The sequence below is a fragment of the Asterias rubens genome, chromosome 6 (genome assembly GCF_902459465.1).
Source record: "Asterias rubens chromosome 6, eAstRub1.3, whole genome shotgun sequence".
Lineage (NCBI taxonomy): Eukaryota > Metazoa > Echinodermata > Asteroidea > Forcipulatida > Asteriidae > Asterias > Asterias rubens.
In genome coordinates this window covers 16,135,902-16,157,644 of record NC_047067.1, presented here as the reverse complement: position 1 = coordinate 16,157,644, position 21,743 = coordinate 16,135,902, and the positions used below count along the sequence as shown (strand labels likewise).

Here is a 21,743-nt window from a genome sequence, read left to right as displayed (position 1 = left end):
AACAATTTGTTCACCATGCTGCAACTCTGACTTCAGTGCCCATTTTAATGGAGCTGCTCAGCAGCAGATTTTGTGCTAACTGTGCGATTTCCATTTAACCGTATAGCACACGAAAAGGCATGCTAACCTTCCGATGAAGTCAGAGTTGCAGCATGGTGACATATTTTGTTTACTTGGAAAGAATTTTGTTTCGGAAAAATGCCCTCCCCCACCACCCCCCTCCACCCACAACCCAAATTAAATCCTGGGTGCGTCACTGCTGGTATTTTAAAGTATGATTCTGGTTAGACCACATCAGCCCTCAACATGAAAAAATCCCAAACCAATAACAATTTTAGTAACTTTGGAAAGTTTTTTATTTTTATTTATTTATAAAGTAAAGTACATGTATAAATTGACTAATTTGTAACCTACCAACTGTACAAAAATAGTCTTAAAGTTGTAAATATTGAAGAGCCCAGTTGTTTCTTAGTGGATTCTGATAGAGGATGACATGCTCTATCAAGTGATTTTCATTTCATTGACTTTTGGAATGATGCGTTATTTCAAAAACGGGGTCAAAGGTCACGATAACATATTAAAGATTACAGTGACCTACATTTCAGAAAATTAATTTTTGGTGAAAGAACTGATTTGAGCATGCAATTTTTATCAATATTTGATACCAAATTTGCATATATGTGATAAAAATTGACATGGTTATGACATATTTTTACCAAAAAGGTGGTATTTTACCCTAAAAATGTTAGATTTTAGTGGTTTCTGCCCTGACCACATGGAAAGTTCGATCGGGCTGAAAATTGGTGTGCATTCATTGCTCATTAGGACCTACAAGCACAGCAATTTTTATCAAAATCGGAAGACATGAGGTAAAAAAGTGCGTTGGTCTGACATGGAATGACCCATGTGTGTTTGGGATGCACCCTGCTGGAAGGTATTGGAAGTTGGCAAGTCTTAAAGATGGCAAAACATTTTGTTTTCGGAATCATAACGAACAAAATAAATAAATCAAAAGGTCTACAGCTCTTGTTTTGCTCTTTAAATATGATGTGAAACTAATATTGGTTGATATTTTAGAGAAATTGTGACTCAACAATTGAAATAACATAAAAACAAAGTCTGGGAAAAATTGTAACGCGTACGTGTTACCGTAAGGCGTGTTACCGACTATTTTGCAATTTTCTAAAAAAGTACATTTGAATTATTTTTATTATTTCAGTTTAATAAACCTTAGCATAGTACTTGGTGACAATAGAAACCAGTTTGTTGTAGACTAGTTTCTTTTGGGACAAAATTGAGCTAAAGTTTGGTATTTTTTTGGCCTTTCCATTCAGCGTAACGCGTGTTACCGATTTTCGCTGAGCTCTCTTAGAAAGATGAACACTTAAATCAAATTAGTCTTGCAGCCAGAGAATGGAGAATGTAAGTGAAGGACCCTCTAAAATGTAACGCGTGTTAACGCGGAATCGCCCAATATATGTCATCATATGAACGTTATTTGATCGAGGACAAGCACAGAAAATATCCAAAAAGCTGTACGTTAAGTATTATATTATACAATATTATTCCCTTTTACACGGAGAGACATGTATTGGAATCCAAGGCTTAAAGTCACCTGGAAGCACTTTGTCAAAATAAAGTTGTTGTCACATATATATGTGTTTTAATGAGTGGAATGTGAATAAACAGTTAAATAGGTTCTAAAACATTTGGTCCTATCTTGTTTACAAATTTAAGAGGAGGCCCCGACCCGAGAGGGCGTTGTTCGTGACGTAAATTGGGGCGCGATAATTGAAGAGAAAATGCTGCACAGTGCTGAAAAAGACGTCGGACCGGACCACTAGGCACTATTACTCTTGTGAGTCTGACCAGCCATGCAGACTGACCCCATCTTTAGTTGTTTTGCTGCATCCAGCAGCAATACACTTGGTCGGCATTGCCGGAAAAATGCAAGAAAAAGAACTTGTTTTCGAAACATACAAACTCACGGCTTGGATCTGCATGTACTTTGCATGTGTGTTTACTCTACGCATGAAGGCAAAGTCTGCCTCGATTGACGTCACAAAAGGGGTAGGCGGAATAAACCCCAAACAACTTTATGTATTTTTTAAACATATAAATCGTTACAAACAATTACTAAAAAACTAGTTTTATTGTTACTAAACATACGTTTGACAAAAACAAAAGTTTTATTTGCAGGTGACTTTAAAACATGTATGAGGCGTTAACAAGTATATACAGTTCTTAATTAGGGGGCGCAAGGCGGAACAGGTGTTGGTAGGGGCTGGGGTTCGGAACTGAGGGAAGGTGCGAGGAAGAGGGAGAGAAAAGAAGGAGGAAATGATTCTGGAGCGGGAAATTCGAAACCAAATCCGGTGTCGGGGGGGGGAGTTGAACAGGAAAATACACGATAGGTTTGGTCTCTGATCTGGTAATAAACCATTCCCTGACAGTTTGATGTTGAATTGTGGTTTTACAATCGACAAGCAGAATAGCGCCCGGGAAGCCCAGGAGCTATTATACTTGTCATGCACATTAACCATGTGCGACCGGTCAGCCGGGCGCTATTCTACTTGCCATGGGCTTTACGATCGTGTTACTGTTGTAGACACGCACGAACATCGCTCTAGCGACATCCATCACATGAACAAACTTATCATGGTTCGATTTATTTCACAGTCGTCATTTTCCCTTGCTCAAAACAACTGAATATTAATGAAGTTTAGTAAAACAAATATAACATTGTTTATTTCAGGTGACTAGCCGATATGAGCTCCCCTTGGTATTGGAAGTTGACACACTAGATCTCTCAACTTCTTCTCGGGAAATAGTTTGTCAACGTGACCTTGGGGAGCTAATATCGACTAGTCACCCTTAAACCATGATATTTTTCGTAACAATATCATAATAATTAAATCAATGTGTTCGATATTGAACTTAAATCATTTCGTTTGTTTTCTGTCTTCGTTTGGTTGCAGAGCAAGCAATGACCTAGTCTTGGTTCCAAGACCATTGGTGTTGCGCGGTCACATACACAACCAACGTTCCGATCTAGCACGGCAAAAGCGACCTTTCGATTTTCGGGACGGTAGCACACAGGACGGTAAACAAATCTAAGCGTGTTTTTTTTCCAAGGGAAGATGAGGCTACAATAACAACCTGTGCCTTATGGAGGAAAACTCCATGGCCTTACCGTCCCGAAATCGAAAGACGGAGGACGCTACATGTTCAATAGCCAATAAAGGATGATCTCAATATGTCAACTATTACCTTTTTATGGCCAAATAGACATCGTAGATACCGGTTAATAACCATTTTACTCTCAAAATTTGCATTGAGTAATAAATAACTCTAGTAAAAAGTGCACTCGGCCGCGCGGCTTTTTCAGCCGAGAGTCAAAAGCTACTTATGAATGATAATGATTACGTAATACCCCTGTAACGTGAGCGGCGGCTAAAATTCACGACGGTCGACGGGTCAAAGACATGACAGAGGTAAACACACACACACGCCCACCCACACGTGTGCGACGATCGGACGAGTCATCTGGAAGTGGATGATCTTGAGTCTTGGTCACATCAGCAAAAGCCGACAGGTGGATTATTTTTGAACTTTTGTTGTACATGAAGAGAAATAACATCACAAAGTTTCAGTTGTAGGTTTTTCAAAATGAAAGTTTAATTTCACCTTTTTCAAAAACCCCGCTGTTGAGTTTTTAGAGGGATATCATGGTGTAAACTTGATTGTGTGTATGCACACTGAACATTGAACCTTCTATCCAATATTTTATGTAAACAATGTCCATGGACATTAATAATAATAATAATAAGACTTGTAATGCGCACATATCCACCCTGCTGGGTTATCTAATGTGTACAGGTTTGACAGAAAACCATAAGTCACAGATTTGTATTTAATTAAAGAAAGTGGACACTATTAGTAACTGTCAAAGACCAGTCTTCTCACTTGATGTTTCTCACCATATGCATAAAATAACAAACCTGTGAAAATTTTAGCTCAATTGGTTGTCGAATTTGCGAGATAATAATGAAAGAAAAAAAACACCCTTGTCACACGAAATTATTATGTGCTTTCAGATGCTTGATTTTGAAACCTGAGGTCTCGAAATCAAATACATGGAAAATTACTTCTTTCTCGAAAACTACGTTACTTCAAAGGGAGCCTTTTCTCACATAATTGTTTACTATCAACCTCTGCCTTATGCTAATAATTATTTTGAGTAATTACCAATAGTGTCCACTGCGTTTAATGATGTAAAAATAAGTTTTCAGAATTATAGGTTGTTGGATTGGCTACATTTCAATTGGGCATGTATGGGCTTTATTTTTAAATCAAATTAGTCTTGCAGCCAGAGAATGGAGAATGTAAGTGAAGGACCCTCTAAAATGTAACGCGTGTTAACGCGGAATCGCCCAATATATGTCATCATATGAATGTTATTTGATCGAGGACAAGCACAGAAAATATAGTGAAATCGGGACGCACTCAACCTGTTCAAAAAGCTGTACGTTAAGTATTATATTATACAATAATATTATTCCCTTTTACACGGAGAGACATGTATTGGAATCCAAGGCTTAAACAGCTACCTGAGCGGAATGTTTTCAACAGAAATGGTATTTTTACTTGTTCACCATTTTAATGTAATTTTGATATGTGTACACTTCTGAACTTTTCGTAATTATCGAGTAAAAAATCAGGCCCCTACCTAAAGGTTTTTTGAAAAACTAAAAACACTTCTGCCGTTGAGAGCGGGCGTCAAAGGACAATGCCGCTGACGTCATTTGTGGGAGTTTGCTTTGTTATACATCCACGCTGCAACAAAGCGGCTTTATCTACTTATGACGTTTTGAGAGTGATTACGTAACGGGGCTTTTCGCAAATCTCGCAGAAAAGCTCTGGACAAGGGCATACAAAATGATTGTTTTTTTACACAATTGAAACCTATTTATAATCATATGACTCGATTTCCTTATTCATCGAAAACATTTTAAGTGGAATTCAGCAAAGTTCACGACTTGACATTTTCGTTCAAGCATGTCTTTAAAGTCACCTGGAAGCACTTTGTCAAAATAAGGTTGTTGTCAATGGACATTATCTAATGTGTACAGGTTTGACAGAAAACTTGTCACACGAAATTATTATGTGCTTTCAGATGCTTGATTTTGAGACCTGAGGTCTCGAACTCAAATACATGGAAAATTACTTCTTTCTCGAAAACTACGTTACTTCAGAGGGAGCCTTTTCTCACATAATTGTTTACTATCAACCTCTGCCTTATGCTAATAATTATTTTGAGTAATTACCAATAGTGTCCACTGCGTTTAATGATGTAAAAATAAGTTTTCAGAATTATAGGTTGTTGGATTGGCTACATTTCAATTGGGCATGTATGGGCTTTATTTTTATGTTTATTCCATAAAGTCAATCAAGGGGAACCGGAACAATACGGGATAAAATAATTTAATAAGAATAATAATAATGTTAAAAATGTACTTCATGTCACGTTATTGTTAATGTGTGACCACATCACATAGCGCTCAGTGTTCCTGAGACGGGCCAATTTTTCGCGGATGTCCTTCCGGCAGTTCCCCATCAGCTTCAGCCGGCTCATACCGGTACCGGTATGGTACGGCACCGCGAACAACCAACGCTGGACCGGCACCTCCGGGCACTTCAAGATCCTCCAAGTCGTTTCCATCGGCCCTGAGTTCTTCTTCCAAGGAGCTTGAAGATCTGGAGTCACTGGGGTACACTACATCCTCGGACAGAACGCTGTTTTCTTCCCATTCAGTACTACTAGAGGTGTGCGACATCTTGATCAATCCGTCTATACATACATGTATTCGCATTGCCTATTGTACATTACTTTGTTTGCACATTGTCGTGTACGAGTGTGTGCACGTGTAATTTAGCCGCCGATGACGTCACGCGTCATGTATTGAGTGGCTAGTTTTACCCCGCCTTTTTCAGAAATTTGGCTTGGAGCGTTCTGGAGAAAAAACAATTTTACCATGTTTTAACGCGAGGTAAGAGACTCGTTATATTTTTTTTTAAATGTTTCCTATGGACCCCAGCTATAAGAAAACTGTAATATCTACATTGTATATAATATTTGAGACCATCCTTTCTTGGCTGTTTAACGCATGGAGCTCGCGTGGAGATGCAATACAAGTACACGTGTATAGAAGGTACTCTAGACACGCTTGGTTGGTTGCGCCCATGTGAAAAAGAAGGTACATGATTGTACAACACGTCCATTAAAGGGTATATGTACTTTTTCCTAAAAAAAACCACAACGTCCACAGATTTACATTAAACTTACACAGTTTGAAGATTATGATAGTAGAAAGCTTCCCTTGAAATTTTACTTACTGAGGTGCTGTAGTTTTTGAGAAATGAATAAAAGTGATAATTTTCGTCTCAGTTTTAGCATGTAAAAACGTATTTTAAAACCAGTTATGCTGTGGTTTTGGTATAATATCATAACTGGTTAGGGGATTTTACATGCTAAAATAATTTTGGTCTCATGAAACCAAAATTATGTTTTGACTTGTTTTACTAATTTCTCAAAAACTACACAACCTTAGTTAGTAATATTTTCAGGGAAGTTATCCACTATCATTATCTTCAACCCTGTAAGTTTAATGTAAATCTGTGGACATTTTGAAAAAGTACCCGGATCCTTTAATGCTTAGTGGCCTCATCTTTCCTGGGGGAACAATACGCTATAAGGGATTACTGATTGTATATAATAGAGATCAGTGTAAGGGAGCAGGAAAGTCGATCGACGCATGCGCCAAACTGAAGTAGTCTCCGTCGTGTAGAGATTTGGAACGCTATTTTGGTGAAACAACGTCCGGTCTGTACGACAACGGAGTATTGGTGTTTGTACACGTTGTACGGAGTGATGTTGTTTGTACACGTTGTATGATGAGGGAGCCTTGTGATATACTTGATTCAAGCCCCGTTCTCGTGCGAGAGATCCTTAAAATCATAACCTACGTCAGAATGTAGCTATTGTGATCCCGAGAATGGCCAGGCAGGGGGCTAGGTTGGAGGGGATGCCAACCTCGCAAAATTTGTCTGATGTTTAGGCGATGGGACTGGAAATAAAAAGACCCTCACGGGACTGGGACTTGAAACAATTCTATGTCACCATGCGGTCCACAACATACAGGACGGGAGCACTCGAGCGTGAGCATACAGACGACTGTGTTATGCTCTCTCCCGTCCTGTGTGCTCCGTCCCGAAAATCGAAAGCTCGCTAAAAACTGTACACGACTGTAATGAACAAACGTAGCGGGCGCTCTGTTTCTCGTTGGTTGTTAGTGTGACCGCGCAACACCAATGGTCTTTGGAACCAACATTAGCAATGACCCGTTGTAGGCCTACGTTGCAGTATTATAATAGCACAATTAAACAATGGACATTGATGCAATGATTGGATGATCTATACTTACTCCGAAACCAAAGAGAGCAGCGCTTTTCGTACTCCGAGATATAGCTGAAAAAGAGTCCAATATCAAAACGTTATTCATTATCACCTGACACCGTTTCAAACTACTGGTGTCGATAGTGAGGCACAACAACAACGCGCAGGTTCTTTCCAGGTGGTTTAATCAATCAATTAATCTACTGGTGGTACGCTCGTACATCGTGGCTGCTAAATTTTGGGTTTTGAGCGTCTTCGGACCTAATTATTATTCGGACGTAATTATTTCCATATATTGTAATTATGTTGTAGAACCCTCAGGACTACCCTGGTGATTTTTCTTATAAATTTTGGTGTAGTTTTCTTGCCGTTAGTTAACTCGTCAACTCGCCGTCAACTCCTCCATTTTGTTTTTAAAATCCACAAAAGAGGCATAGAACTGTAATGTATTAGCTTAAGGAGAAGTTTCATAAGTTTTAGGTAACATTTCGGTGTAAAAATTTAGGTTTTTTTTCTCGTGACAAAATTATCTCACAGCAGAGCAGTCGGCCGCCATCTTGCATTTTCACAGGATTGTACAACACGACCGACAACAGAGGGCGCTTTTCTGCATTTGGAATAGTCTTGACCTAAGTCGTCAATGATCGGTACTGCATGGTGTATTATGTACTGTACTATTTGTAAATTGATCGGTGCCGTCTTGGGTCAAGACTAACCTTATCCATGCCTGCCATACTGCGTGGTTGAGAGTTGACGGCGAATTGACTGACACAAGCGAGTTGATGGCGAGTTGACGGCAATTAGTAAGACCGGGTGCATGCGTTGTGATTCGCGCGCGATCGCTGACGATACCAGACGGGATTGTGTTGGTTTCTCCATGGTTTTAACGGCGAATTTTGAGTTTTCACAGTAATCCAAGGCTTTTGGGGCTTCTTACAGCTTTCCGTGAAGCCACATACTTGTGAATACAAGATAAAAATGTATACCGGAAGGTGCACCAGGCATCATCTTTTGATTTACCATCGATGACTTTGTGCCAATCAATATTACCCAGATTATTTATAAGCCTATCAACATCAGCCTTTGAGTATCTGAAGAAACGTTCCATGAGGAGGGGTCGGTCTAGGAGGAGCAACATTGAGTGTCAAATGAATGCCTGCATGGTCATTTCCTTGAATATCAATATGTGGCATTACCTTGCCAATAGCATTAGGATTATTACTATAAAGATGATCACTAAGAGTACCATAACATCTTTATCCGAGTATCTCCTATAGAAACAAAATCAACAAGTTGATTTATTTTGAGAGTATCCAAGTTGTCGTGTTCATATTGTAAAGCCCTAACTGGGTTGAGAGTGTCCTTTGCTGCGATCATAACACCTCCGCCGTTCCTCTGTCTGTCCTGACGGAAAATAACATAGGGTGCAGCGACGAGTTCAGAGTCACTGACGGAGTCAGCAAGAAAGGTTTTATTAACAGCCACTATGTCGGATGCCTCCAGTGTCAAGGGATCGGTTTCACAAAGAGTTAGAACTATAGTCCTATCTATAGGACTAGTCCTAGTCCTAGGAGAAATTATAAACGTATGGCTAGTCCTAAGTTAAGACGACTACCTCCTTCTATCTCAAGATAAGACTAGTCTTAACTCTTTGTGAAATCCACCCCAGCAAAGTGTGGAAGTCAAGAAGCTTGTTCACAATACTGCGAGCATTGAATATAATAATAATGATGTGATGACATTCGTTCGACGTGTAAAGTCATATGATGAATCTTATGATGATGAGTGAACAGAGAAGTCAAGTGAGTCCACATGTCGGTCGCTACCATTATTAGATAACGAGACTGGATGCTGGTTATCAAAGGGATCAAGGTTCCGTTCAATATCTTTAACAAGAATCAGTTGAAAAATAGCACATCAGTTTGAATTATTCCTACATGGTTTGAATAACAACAAACTCTACTTTTAGTGAAGCGCCGTGGCTTGATACCAGAATGCACAACTTTAGAATGATAACGGTTTAAAACAATTAACAGAACTGAGAACATCATACAGATATCATCATACCTCAGCTGGGAGACAAACAAAATATGGCACACACCTCGTCCCGTAGTGTTGATTCTTTAATCAAGGGTGTTTTTTCTTTAATCATTATTTTCTTGCAACTTCGATGACCGATTGAGCTCAAATTTTCACAGGTTTGTTATTTTATGCATATGTTGAGATACAGCAAGTGACCAGACTGGTCTTTAACAATACATGTATTACCAATAGTGTCCAGTGTTTTTAATAACGGAATAAAAGTCTAGTGACTTGTTCTTTCACGGCCGTTAAGAACCGGCAGGGTCGTTGCCGTGTGATAAGGCCCGAGCCGAAGGCCTACTTCTTCTTCTACGTGATACTCGGCAATGTCCGTAAGTCAGGACGCAAAGGAAAAAACTAATGTGCATGCGCAGCGTGGGCGCCTCTCCATACAGTGCGACTTAAATTAATTTACAAGGTGCAAGTAAAAAAGGGGTCCATACAATTATGAATAATAATATAATAATAATAGTATCGAAGTCTTATATAGCGCACGTATCTACCAAACAAGGCACTCAAGGCGCTGAGTATATACAAACTTTCATTATGGGTATGGGTAGTCTGAAACTGAAGTTATAGTGCATTGCTTCCGAGTTTGTAGTTTTTCTCTATGGTGTTGCGACACAGGAAAAATTTCATGGAGTGACATTTCATTTGCCATGTATAGGTCCATTGCTGAAGGCGGTCAAGTTCCTGATCTTAGACAATCATCTGCAAATAAGCGTGTACTTGAGGAAATGCCTGATGGTAGGTCATTGATAAAATGTCAAGAACAGGAGTGGACCAAGTATCGTTCCTTGTGGAACTCCTGAAGTTACATTTGCCCGGTCTGATGATTTTCCATCTATGACAAACACGCTGAGAACGCTTTGTTGGAAAGTTTTCTATCCATATTTGTAGTGGGCCTCTGATTCCGTAATGATGGAGCTTGAGAAGGAGGCACTGATGAGGACACGATCAAAGGCCTTTGAAAAGTCAAGCACTATTGCATCCACTTGGCCTCGATCATCAAGGGCTTTAGCAAGATCTTGAGTAGTGACCACGAGCTGGGTTTCGCAAGATCGACCAGGGCGTAATCAATGCTGGGCATCTGTGAGTATTTCATGATCATTGTAGGGCCTTTATCACACGGCAACAACCCTGCAAGGTTTTAAACGGCCGTGAAAGAACGAGTCACTACACTTTTATTCCCATTCATAAATGCCTTTTTGATCAAAAGGCGTAATAAAGAATGTACATGTACATGTAGATGTACGACGTCCGTGTGTTGCATTGTTATGACTGAGACGCCTATTTCCGACAGTTTCCGGCTCCGTTCGTGCGCATGCGCGTATAGTCTTGGTGCAACACGTTGTCGTTTTCCTTTCACACACAGCGCGGCCAACTTACCGCAGCGCCCGCATCCCCGAATCGCACAAGAAACAAACGTCTTGCACCAAGACTAGCGCGGAGTATCCGCTGCCAACCGGTTATAAACACTGGTTATTATCAAAGGTTTAAACATTCCCACGTGACTTACTCTCCACCAATAGGAACAGCGAAACTGTCTGAGGTATTTATGAATATCTGGTAATTGCATGTCTACATGTTGGCCCCAGTAGCATTTTTAACATGTGTAAATTTGGTTTTGTGTTGGCCTCCAGGCTGCTTAAATTTGAATGTTTTTACAATAAACCATATCTAAAAAGTAATGGAAATAAAAAATAGTTGGTAAGAGGCCTATTATAGCAGCACAAAGCATGTTGGGAAAACATTTCACTTCAAAGTGATTTGGTTATGAAAAGAACAATTTTGTATGTCCCCTAATTTGAATATGTAACGCTTCTTAGATTGTGCATTCCTATCCTGCGTGGACCTTCGCTCCGGATTTTCGGTGGAATCATAAATACACGAGCATGCATTTTTAAAAGGGAGTTTTCAAAACTGTTAGTTTGATTGTGTTTATCTAACATTATAAAGGATTATAACAATCGTTATATTTATACTTTGCCCCCAAGCCAATTTTAAAAGTGAGGGAACTATTGACGATTTCTTTTAATTCTCAGGAGAAAATGACTCGGTCATGGATTGGAAAAATCATTGATGAATTTTAGGAAATCGCTCAAAGATACAAAATGTAGACGAATTAAATAGCATAGAAGTGTCTTATTTCTCATATCCAATGATTTGTTCGCGTAAACCCTGAAAGTAAAAATGAATCATATCGCCGCTTGTCAACAGCAACTGATTCAGATGTAGACTCGATTTATTGTGGTCCCGAGAATGGGACAGGTTGGGGAATGCAGAGCATCACAAAACAATAGCACGGGATTAAGACTTGAGTCAAGTCTAATACTAATGGGGAAAAGTTTGCCATAATGATATGTGACTCGATAAGGCCTTGGTAAAAGGAAACTGGAGTCGCACAGAAAACGTTTGATTGACAGCTTTTGCTGATTTTTAGAGGGGGAAATCGTAAGAAAATTGTACTGGTCATGCTGCTTACCAAAACTCGTAATAGCTAACACCAAAAGAACTGCGACGGAGAAACTGGCCAGGAATGATGCGGCACGATGGTAGTACGTTTCCTGAGCTTTTGTCAATCGTATGTTGTCTGAAAAGAAATTGTTTGTTAGAGGCGGCATCACTCATTATTCTCATTACACAATGCCATGGTAACAGCGCAATAATAAGTCACAGACTAGCCACTACATCTCCATATAATAGACCCAATGACTTCACCGGAAGTCCGAACTCTCAAGAGACATCTTAGTAAATGTTGGATCTGGTACAATCGAAGGTGTGAAATCAAAGCCGCTTTACACATTCCAATGAAACACGGAAGATTAATTTAATCTGCTTCTTTACGTTACAGAATAAATCCTAATAATTCAAATGACTTGCCTTACCGGGCAGCTAGATATTTATGTGTTTGTTCTCATTGTTATTATCTGATCTGCCTATATACCAAAAGAAAAAAACTTCAAGCACAAGTGTACGCGATTGCAATTAACCTCGGATTATGTTGACAATCGGATAATTAGGAACATGCTCCTTAAATGGCAATGCATGTAAAACAGTTCTGCGAAAAAAATTAAGACAGTGATCTCGTTTGAAAGGGCGCAGGATGATTACAGTCGATAGCGTTTAAATAAATGTCTCACCCGTTGTTCCATTGTCTGCGTTTTCCGCTTCTTCTGATCTGTGAACCAGGGGTAAATGCTCAGAACTTGTCATCTTGTGGTGTACAGTTCAGGTGTACGCTAGGAATCAATAGAGTAAGAAAAGGATAGAGTGTCATGGCCTAGTGGTTAAGAGCATCGAATTAAAGTCACCGGAGTGTGGGTTCGAATCACGGTCGTGACACTGCCAAGGTAGAGATCGATGAAAAAGCCTTTTGAGCAATATAAAACTGTTGCCCAGGTTGTATACTCCTATGACCAGGGCACTAATGTAAAGCGCATTGATACGGTTAGTGTGAAATGCGCTATATTAGAATTGGTTTTATATTTAATAAAAAAAACGAATACACACCTTTTTTTTTTATATAAATATTGTTATTACTGTTCAATTGGTTTGTCATTGACTGATTATGATAACCCCGATTGGCCATTCAACTTTTATATCAAACTGCACCCCTGGGAATCAATACATGCAATTATCACAAGTCATTAATAATATAACATTTAAGAGCCTTTGTTTTCGTCCAAACGAACTAAACAAAACAAGTATATTCCCCGGGGGAAAATAGACATATTATGTTTTGGTGGCGTCCGAAAGCATGACGTTTGTCTACTTTGTTTCCAGGTATCTTTTTCCAAGTAACGTGTCTGTTTGTGTAAGAAAAACTCCCGGTGCCTGTATAGATCGGGCTGCAAATTTTCTTATGGCATTTCTTAGGTCCGGTGATCATACTAGTTGGGTTCAATTTGTTTTATTTCTTCGTATTTCGAAAATTGATTTATTTCAATTCCTTAGATGATGAAGGAGTGCAAGGAGAACACGCGCCTCGAATACATCAGATATTAAAGGCATTGGACACTTTCGGAACAGAAAACAAATTAAAAGTTCACAGATGTACAAATAACTTACAGGCTTTACAGAAGGTAATGGTGAAAGGCTATTCTTGAAATATTATTCCATGAATGCTTTACTTTTGAGAAAACATTAAACAAAATTATAAATTCTCGATATCGAGAATAACGGATGTCATGACACGGCGAAACGTGCGGAAACAGGGGTGGGTTTCCCGTTATTTTCTCCCGACTCTGATGACCGATTGGGCCTAAATTTTCACAGGTTTGTTATTTTATAAATAAGTTGTGATACACGAAGTGTGGGCCTTTGGACAACACTGTTTACCTAAAGTGTCAAATGGCTTTAAGGCTAGGTTTGCTGGCATATGTAGGTTTCCTGTATAGCGTGGTGTAAGGGGGGGGGGTAAGTGGAGGGACGCAATAAGAGTACAATACAACCTGTGACAAGCAACCCGTTTTAAGTTAAAGGCAGTGGACACTATCGGTAACTGTCAAAGACTAGCCTTCACAGTAGGTGTATCTCAACATATGCATAAAACAACAAACCTGTGAAAATTTGAGCTCAATCGGTCATCAAAGTTGCGAGATAATAATGAAAGAAGAAACCACCCTTGTCACACGAAGTTGTGTGCGTTTAGATGGTTGATTTCGAGACCTCAAGTTCTAAACTTGAGGTCTCGAAATCAAATTCGTGGAAAACTACTTATTTCTCCAAAACTATGGCACTTCAGAGGGAGCTGTTTCTCACAATGTTTTATACGACCAACCTCTCACCATTATTTGTCACCAAGAAAAGTTTTATGCTAACAGTAATTAATGAGTAATTACCAATAGTGTCCACTGCCTTTAATACGAATCTGAGTCAGTCTACCCGCAGGTCACTCGATATAATAAGTTTCCTTTGTGATTTATCTGCACGAGTTGGCGTGATTTTTCATGCGTGACCTCGGTTTGAATATATAATTAGTCCAAAGGGCTTCTGAAATTCAGTCTTTTTCGGCCTTATCTGAAAAGTATTTACAGAAATAATGTAGAAGTACATTGAAATAAAGAGCATATCTGTCGTTTTGTATGAAAAAAATCGTTGCAACTCAAACTTCAAAAAGAGAAATTTGTACATAAAAAATTGCTTTAAAAGTGAAGAAAACAAGTCACAAAAACACGGCAAATTTTCCCGTTATGAATGTCAGCAATAGTTCCCAATTAGTATATATGGATAGATTATTTCATATTCTTCCCGAAAATGTTAAAAGCGAGAGCGGATCGTACCTATAGTCCAGTCAGGATACAGCGATTTCCACCGTTAATCCAAAACTCCCATTACGAAAAATCAACTATTAGACAGCATGGTTTTCCTGCACGGTGATTGGCTGACGATGACATTATCAACTAATATGGCAGCATGGTGTTTTTCGTTGGTATGGTGCCCCGACCACAAAGGCAGCGTTAGTCAATAACAAAAGAGCCCGTCTATACCACGGGATGAATGAGCTGATCCTTATTCAGCTCATAGTTTAGACAGGCGCTTTTACCATACCAACGAAAAACAGCATGCTGCCATATCAGTCGATGATGTCATCGCCAGCCAATCACCCGTGCAGGACAACCATGCTGTCTAATAGTTGATTTTATTTCGTAATGGGAGTTTTGGATCAATAGTGGAACTCGCTGTATCCTAAATGGACTAAGTACGATCCGGTCTCGTTGTTGACATTTCCAGGTAGAATATGAAATAATCTATCCATACATACTAATTGGGGACTGTTGCCGACATTCATTACGGGAAAATTTGCCGTGTTTTGTGACTTGTTTTCTCTTTTGAAGCCATTTTTACGTACAAATTTCTCTTTTTAAAATTTGAGTTGCACCGATTTGTTTTTATACATAAATTACGACAGATATGCTCTTCGTTTCAATTTACTGGTAAATTTTTTTGGTTGAGACTTTTCAGAAAAGGCTGAAAATGTCCGAACTCCAGAAGCCTTTTTGACTAATAAATATTCACACAGAGGTCACGCACGAAAAACGATGCATACTCTGCAGATAAATCACAAAGGAAACTAGTGACCTGCGGGTAGACTGGAGTGTTTTGTGAAATCAACATTTTTGTCCCGTAGACTATTGCCGAAGAAAGAGAATCATTCTATAGACCTTTCTTTTGCAACGTCATAGCCCGAAAAACTATGGAAAGCCATAAGTGCAAATCAAGAATAGATCGCTATTTTTGGTAACAATGTAACCAACTTTGTTGATTTTGTTTAAAACTAAACAGCTAATTATGAGAGGTATTTAATTTAATTGAAAGTTTGCAGACAATTTTGAATTTTGTTAAAACATCTGTTTTTACGGTTTAGTAATTTACTAACATTCGGCCGACCATGCCAACCAAGGCGGTTTGTTTATCAACAAAAGAAAGGTCTTTAAAAACATTAGAAAAACAGCAGCAGCACTAGAGCAGACATTACAAACAGTGCCAAAAGTAGTTTGATATTGAAAACAGCATTGTTCGGTTAAATTACAAGTACCACTAAGTATTGGCACCACAGTCCAACTTCAACCATAATGTAGTGTACCGGTAATTGAATACAGACAGTTAAATTAAACGTTTTCTCGTGTACGATAGGGGAACTACCTGTTGAGATGAATGTTACATAATATTTAATTTCTTACATGTATAGCTTTCAAACATTTCGCACATGTAATCATCAGTTTTATAGAACATCCGCCAAATACTTCTACTAAATTTCAACAGCTTATCCACTTCCAGAGTAGTTTTCAATAAAAACAGCATTGTTGGGTTAAATGACATCATCATAATACTACAAAGCATACAACAAACCCGACCCTCACCAAACAATTGTTAAATCAAATTCACACTGGACCCGAAGACCAAAACTTCAAAAGGCAAAACACCGGAATTCCAGTTAAAACAGGATAGTTCTCATGCCTGCTGCATGGCCATTTCTATAAAACTGATCCTCAAATTACTAATCCATAAAATGTGCTGTTGATGAAAACAGTTTGATTTAAAGGCGGCCTTTTGCGAGTGCTATTAAATATGAGGGTTGTATTATAGCAACATAATGCAGAGAAACACATCGTAATGCAAAAGGATCAGTGACTTGAGACCAGTGTGTGGAGGCAACATAATGCAGAGAAACACATCGTAATGCAAAAGGATCAGTGACTTGAGACCAGTGTGTGGATGGCAACATAATACAGAGAAACACATCGTAATGCAGGACCAGTGACTTGAGACCAGTGTGTGGATGGCAATAGTTTCAGTGATAGGCCTCATTTGGGTACATATAGGGTTGTATTATAGCAACATAATGCAGAGAAACACATCGTAATGCACACTGACCAGTGACTTGAGACCAGTGTGTGGATGGCAACATAATGCAGAGAAACACATCGTAATGCAAAAGGATCAGTGACTTGAGACCAGTGTGTGGATGGCAATAGTTTCAGTGATAGGCCTCATTTGGGTACATATAGGGCATTTCGTGATGTATACTTACCCAAACTGACGCTAGTCCTCGAACGGCCGGGGATGTATCTTCTTATGTGATGGGGGGAAATGTGTGAGCCTGCAACAAAAAATCAGTGCTGCTATTAAAATCATGAAAAGAATGAAATTAAGCATCCGTGAATACCCGCATGTGTACTGTGTTCGCTACACAAGTACCAGCATTTTTAATCAACACGGTTGTTTGTATGAAGAAGCACTGCCCATGCTTAGATTCAAACAATAGTTTCCACAAGCGAACGAATTTAGAAAGGTTACGGGGTTCGTTCTGATAGGCTGACCGTCGGCAGTTTCAGTTGTGAATATGTCACAAAAGTCATGCAACCAACAAAAGAATTGTCTGCATTTGTACATGTATGTGTTTATCGTGCCTTCAGCTTTGGCTAATTATGACTTCGTTGAAGATGCGTTTCTTCTTACTTTCCAGACCTTGAGGGAACTCTGACCAAAACTGTTGCTTGAGTATAATCTAGTGCATCAAATGGGAATGGCAAAGTAGAGATGAAATGTTTTAATTTATCCTACATAAGTAAATGTAACTGTGAATTACTGAGAGGAGAAGGTATTAGTATGGATTGTACAATCAATATAAACAGCACAAACATTGCCAGTGAATCGTGGGGACCCTATCTTAAGTGAGTTCTTATTTCTACCTAGCTGTAGTGCAACGCTTCCTTTCGTTGTGATAAAACCTTTTATCCATGACCTGTAATGTGACCAGAGGATTGGCCAAAATATGGAAGAGGGCCATTTGGGAAATACCAACACGCCTTTTCCTCTGCTGAGGTGGATGTGCTCTAGCACCTTTGGAATGAGGACTACTGGTGGCACTATCAGACAATTCTCGTCTTGCCAGTTTGGAGTAAAGGCATCAACGCCTGACGTGCCAGGGTTCCAGAACCTGGAGTAAAAACGAGTTAGTTTTGCATTATAGTAATTGGCAAAACAGTCGATACTGAGTGGGCCCCAAAGTGAATTCAATTCGTTGAAAAATTGTGAGGATAACTCCCAGTCGTCAGTGTCTATTAGACGACTGTTGAAATCGGCTTGATCATTCAGAGTTCTTGGGATCCAGTCGACTTCTAATCTGATGTTATTACGTAAACATATGGTGAAAATGTCAAGAGCTATATCTTGCAGATCGCTTTTCATACTTTCTATTTCTACAATTCTTGTGGCAGATTGACTATCTGAAAAAACTTTAAGTTGTGAACCACTTAACATTGGCAAAAAGGAATTAATGGCAAAACGAATAGTATTTAACTCTCTCCATGTGGAGCTTTTCTGGGCTTCTTGTTTGGTCCAGAGCTTATAAGCTACATGGATTTCATTACAAATGATTGATCCTGCACCCTGTGCGCTAGCATCACAACAAACAAGTTTAGTAACATTCCTTGTTGCAAAGACATTACGTAGATTCAAAGAGGCTGCATTATTATATGCGTCTCTGAAGTACTTTCAGTGTACCTCCTTTGGAATCCCATTGCATGCCTAGCCATTCAATCTCAGTAGTAGGATCCCACTTACTCTTTTCTATGTTATAGATAAAGCCAGCTCTAAGTAAATCAATCCTTACATGCTTAGAGATTTCTGTAGCTGAGGCATAATCTAATTCAGTGTTTCCTGTACTTGGAATCACAACAATGCCGTCATCTAGATATAGTGCAATTAAAATACCCGATGCTCTCCAATGTGTCACTAAAGTTTTCATGACTTTCGTAAACAACCAGGGTGCGGAGGATAAACCGAAAGGGAGATATTGAATTCAAAATAACGTTTTACTCCTCGCATTTCCCATGAAAAACCGAGGTAAGGCTGAAAATCAGGTGCGATATCTATGTGGTGGTAACCTGATTTTAGGTCAAATGTGAATAGTCTCGCATTTTTTGAGATGAGATTTAAGCCAACTTTCCAATCATCTAGCTTAAATTTTTCCTTTTTTACAAATTTGTTAAGCCTGCTTAGGTCTAAAGTTAGACGTTTGTTTCCTGAAGCCTGGTAGGCCACAGATAAGGGGTACCCGTGGGTTGGGGATATGCGTTCTTTGTGACGTCACAGTCAAAGCGCGAGCGTGTATAACTTTGTGATTGAGTGCAGGCGTCCTTTGTGATGTCACAGTCACAGCGCGACCGTCCAGTAACTTCGCGCGTACATACAGCAGAGCCGTATATTGGGAGAGTTGCGACATGGGGGGACCAGTTATTTTGGTCACGTGGTTGCTGGGCGCCATTTTCGGTCAAAAAAAAAATAACCTTAAAACGCTAGCGCTATATACGTACGTACACACACAACACAAACGACGAAACCGAACGGACGACATGACAACATACAATGCAAAGGCCTACATGTATGATGTCAAATCGTCGGATGAGATCACACTCTCGCAGGCAAAATGACGGGTTGTAGTGCTTGCACGAACAGGAGTGGAACTGGTTTGAGATTTTATAGATTTCCGCGAGATAAAGTGAGGAGGAAAATCTGGGAAGTAAAGGTGAAGCGGAGCAACTGACATCCAAACTCCAATTCATGCCTTTGTGAGGTAAACAAGTTGTTAATTTAATTTGCCTCGGGGATAATGTTATTGCAATGTTATAATATTTTTAATAACAGAGCCCAGCGTAGACAAAGTAAAAAGTAACTGGGGGCCGTACTCTCTAATTTCGACCTCCCATGTTTACCCTTAAAATAATAAAAATCCAGCTGCGTTTGTCAATAATATTTGTTGTTTTAAAAAGGGGAAAAAAGGAGTAGACTAGCACCCACTGTTGTTGGGTCTAGGCTTGGCCTTGCATAACGTTGCTAGACTACATGCAAGAACTCAAGTGCCCGTAAATCCACCAAACAACATCGTAGCGCAACACAAGGTGTGTCAAAATGTGCAGAAATTAACGGTGACACGAAATGAATAATTATTTTTTGGCATACTGTTTCAGGTTCCGATATATCTGACCATTTGTAAGTGTTTAGATACTTTATTGGCGCAGTTTATATATAGCTCTATGGTATAAACCTAAAAGATTTCGAATACGTTTTACCCTTTGAACGCAGAGGCGCGGCCGTTGAGACTGCCTGGACGGGTCCATTTAATCAAAGGGTGCGTTTATCTCTAAATAGTGTTAATTCACCCAATGTCAACACTAGAAAACATCGTAAATGATTTTTTTTGCATTGCCAACTGCTTTAGTAATTTAATAAGCAAAATATAATTGGCGTAAACGACATGTCTTACATATTATGTTTAAGATGTGCGCTTGCCTCAGAATTAACATTACCTGCGTTGAATGTTCCCGTCCGTCAACAGACGGTCGTTTGCGTGGAAACCAAGTATAGGCAGAAACCATTTTCTCAAAAATACCTCTCAAAAAACGTCAAATATCCAGAGGATGTACGGAGGGATTTTGTTTAAACTTTCAGGAATGAAAGATCTATCCCTCATCACAACATTTAGTGAAAAAAATCAGAGGATGAACGATAATTTTGTTCACATTATGTCGATGTTTATAGCCATTTAGGGGTGACGTTTTGTAACAAAACTCCCGCCTGGACCCATTTATATACGTTGGCCGCTGCAATAAGCCAACGGAAAATTTCGGTAAAATGTTTAGGCATTTTATGTAAAACTAACCAGTTTAACAATTGAATATGCTCTTACATTAAGTACTGTTATGTTATCTGTGCTGTTAAAGAGAGCATTTCAGCGGTATTCATGTTATCTTTTCTTATTTAATATTGTGACATCACCTATTTTTAAAAACTAGTGTACCCAAAACACGCTAGCAAATGATTGCGTAGTCTTGGTGCAAGACGTTTCTCGTTTCCTTTTCACACACACCGCGGCCAATTCACTGACAGCGCGCGCAACGACTCACCTGACTTATAAGTCCACTCACTGCCGGAGAGTGGACTATAAGTAAGGTGAGTCGTTGCGCGCGCTGTCGGTGAATTGGCCGCGGTGTGCGTGATAAGGAAACGAGAAACGTCTTGCACCAAGACTAATGATTGCGCAATACCTAGGCACGACGACGGGACGAAGGCTGGTGGGGGGTTATTAGACCACGTTGTGGGAAGGAAGGGGCACGCAGTGTGGTACGTCTGTTGGAAGGGGCGGGGGAACGGCAAAAAATTAAGGGAACATAGTAAAAGGGCTGGGAAAAATAATACGGCAAGGGGAAAAAGAAAAAGGGACTAATGATGACATTAGACAAGGAAAAATAAACTGGACAGAGAAAAATACACGAAACGGAGAACCACCTGGGCCGGAAAAAGGTGCAAAGAACAATTCACGGCCGGGATGTAGGGAAGGAAGTACGGGTTAGATTTAGGATGGGGACAGGAGGAAGGGGCACAAATTGGTATGTCTGTGTAATGGGGGACGAGCGGGGGAACGGCAAAAATAAAATGACGTGGAAAATTAACTGGGCTGGGGTAGGGATTGGAAAAATGAAAAGGGACTATCATGACATGGGCCATGAAACAGGAAAATATTAAACTGAATGGGGGGATCAAGCCCATTAAACGAGAAAGAACCACAAACGGGACCCGCGCGAAACTGGAAAATATGAGTTATGGGCAAATAGTGGCAAGCAAAGAGCAATGCCAACGCACGGGATCGCGGGACGGGAGGCATGGAGGCGTGGGTGAGATATGGGACGGGATAGAG

The 21,743-nt window shown here is 39.7% G+C and overlaps 1 long non-coding RNA gene across 2 annotated transcripts; it reads right to left on the bottom strand.

The window, feature by feature from the left end:
* Positions 1–7,484: 7,484 nt before the first annotated feature.
* LOC117291204 lies at positions 7,485–17,118 on the bottom strand. 2 transcript variants are annotated; one of them, XR_004519140.1, is made up of 4 exons: positions 17,076–17,118; positions 12,682–12,780; positions 12,024–12,131; positions 7,485–7,528 (listed from the first exon to the last, which is right to left on the bottom strand). It is a non-coding gene; the product is annotated as an uncharacterized LOC117291204 (long non-coding RNA). The 2 variants fall into 2 exon arrangements; XR_004519141.1 differs by lacking the exon at positions 7,485–7,528 and adding an exon at positions 10,623–10,678.
* Between the last annotated feature and the right edge of the window lie 4,625 nt (positions 17,119–21,743).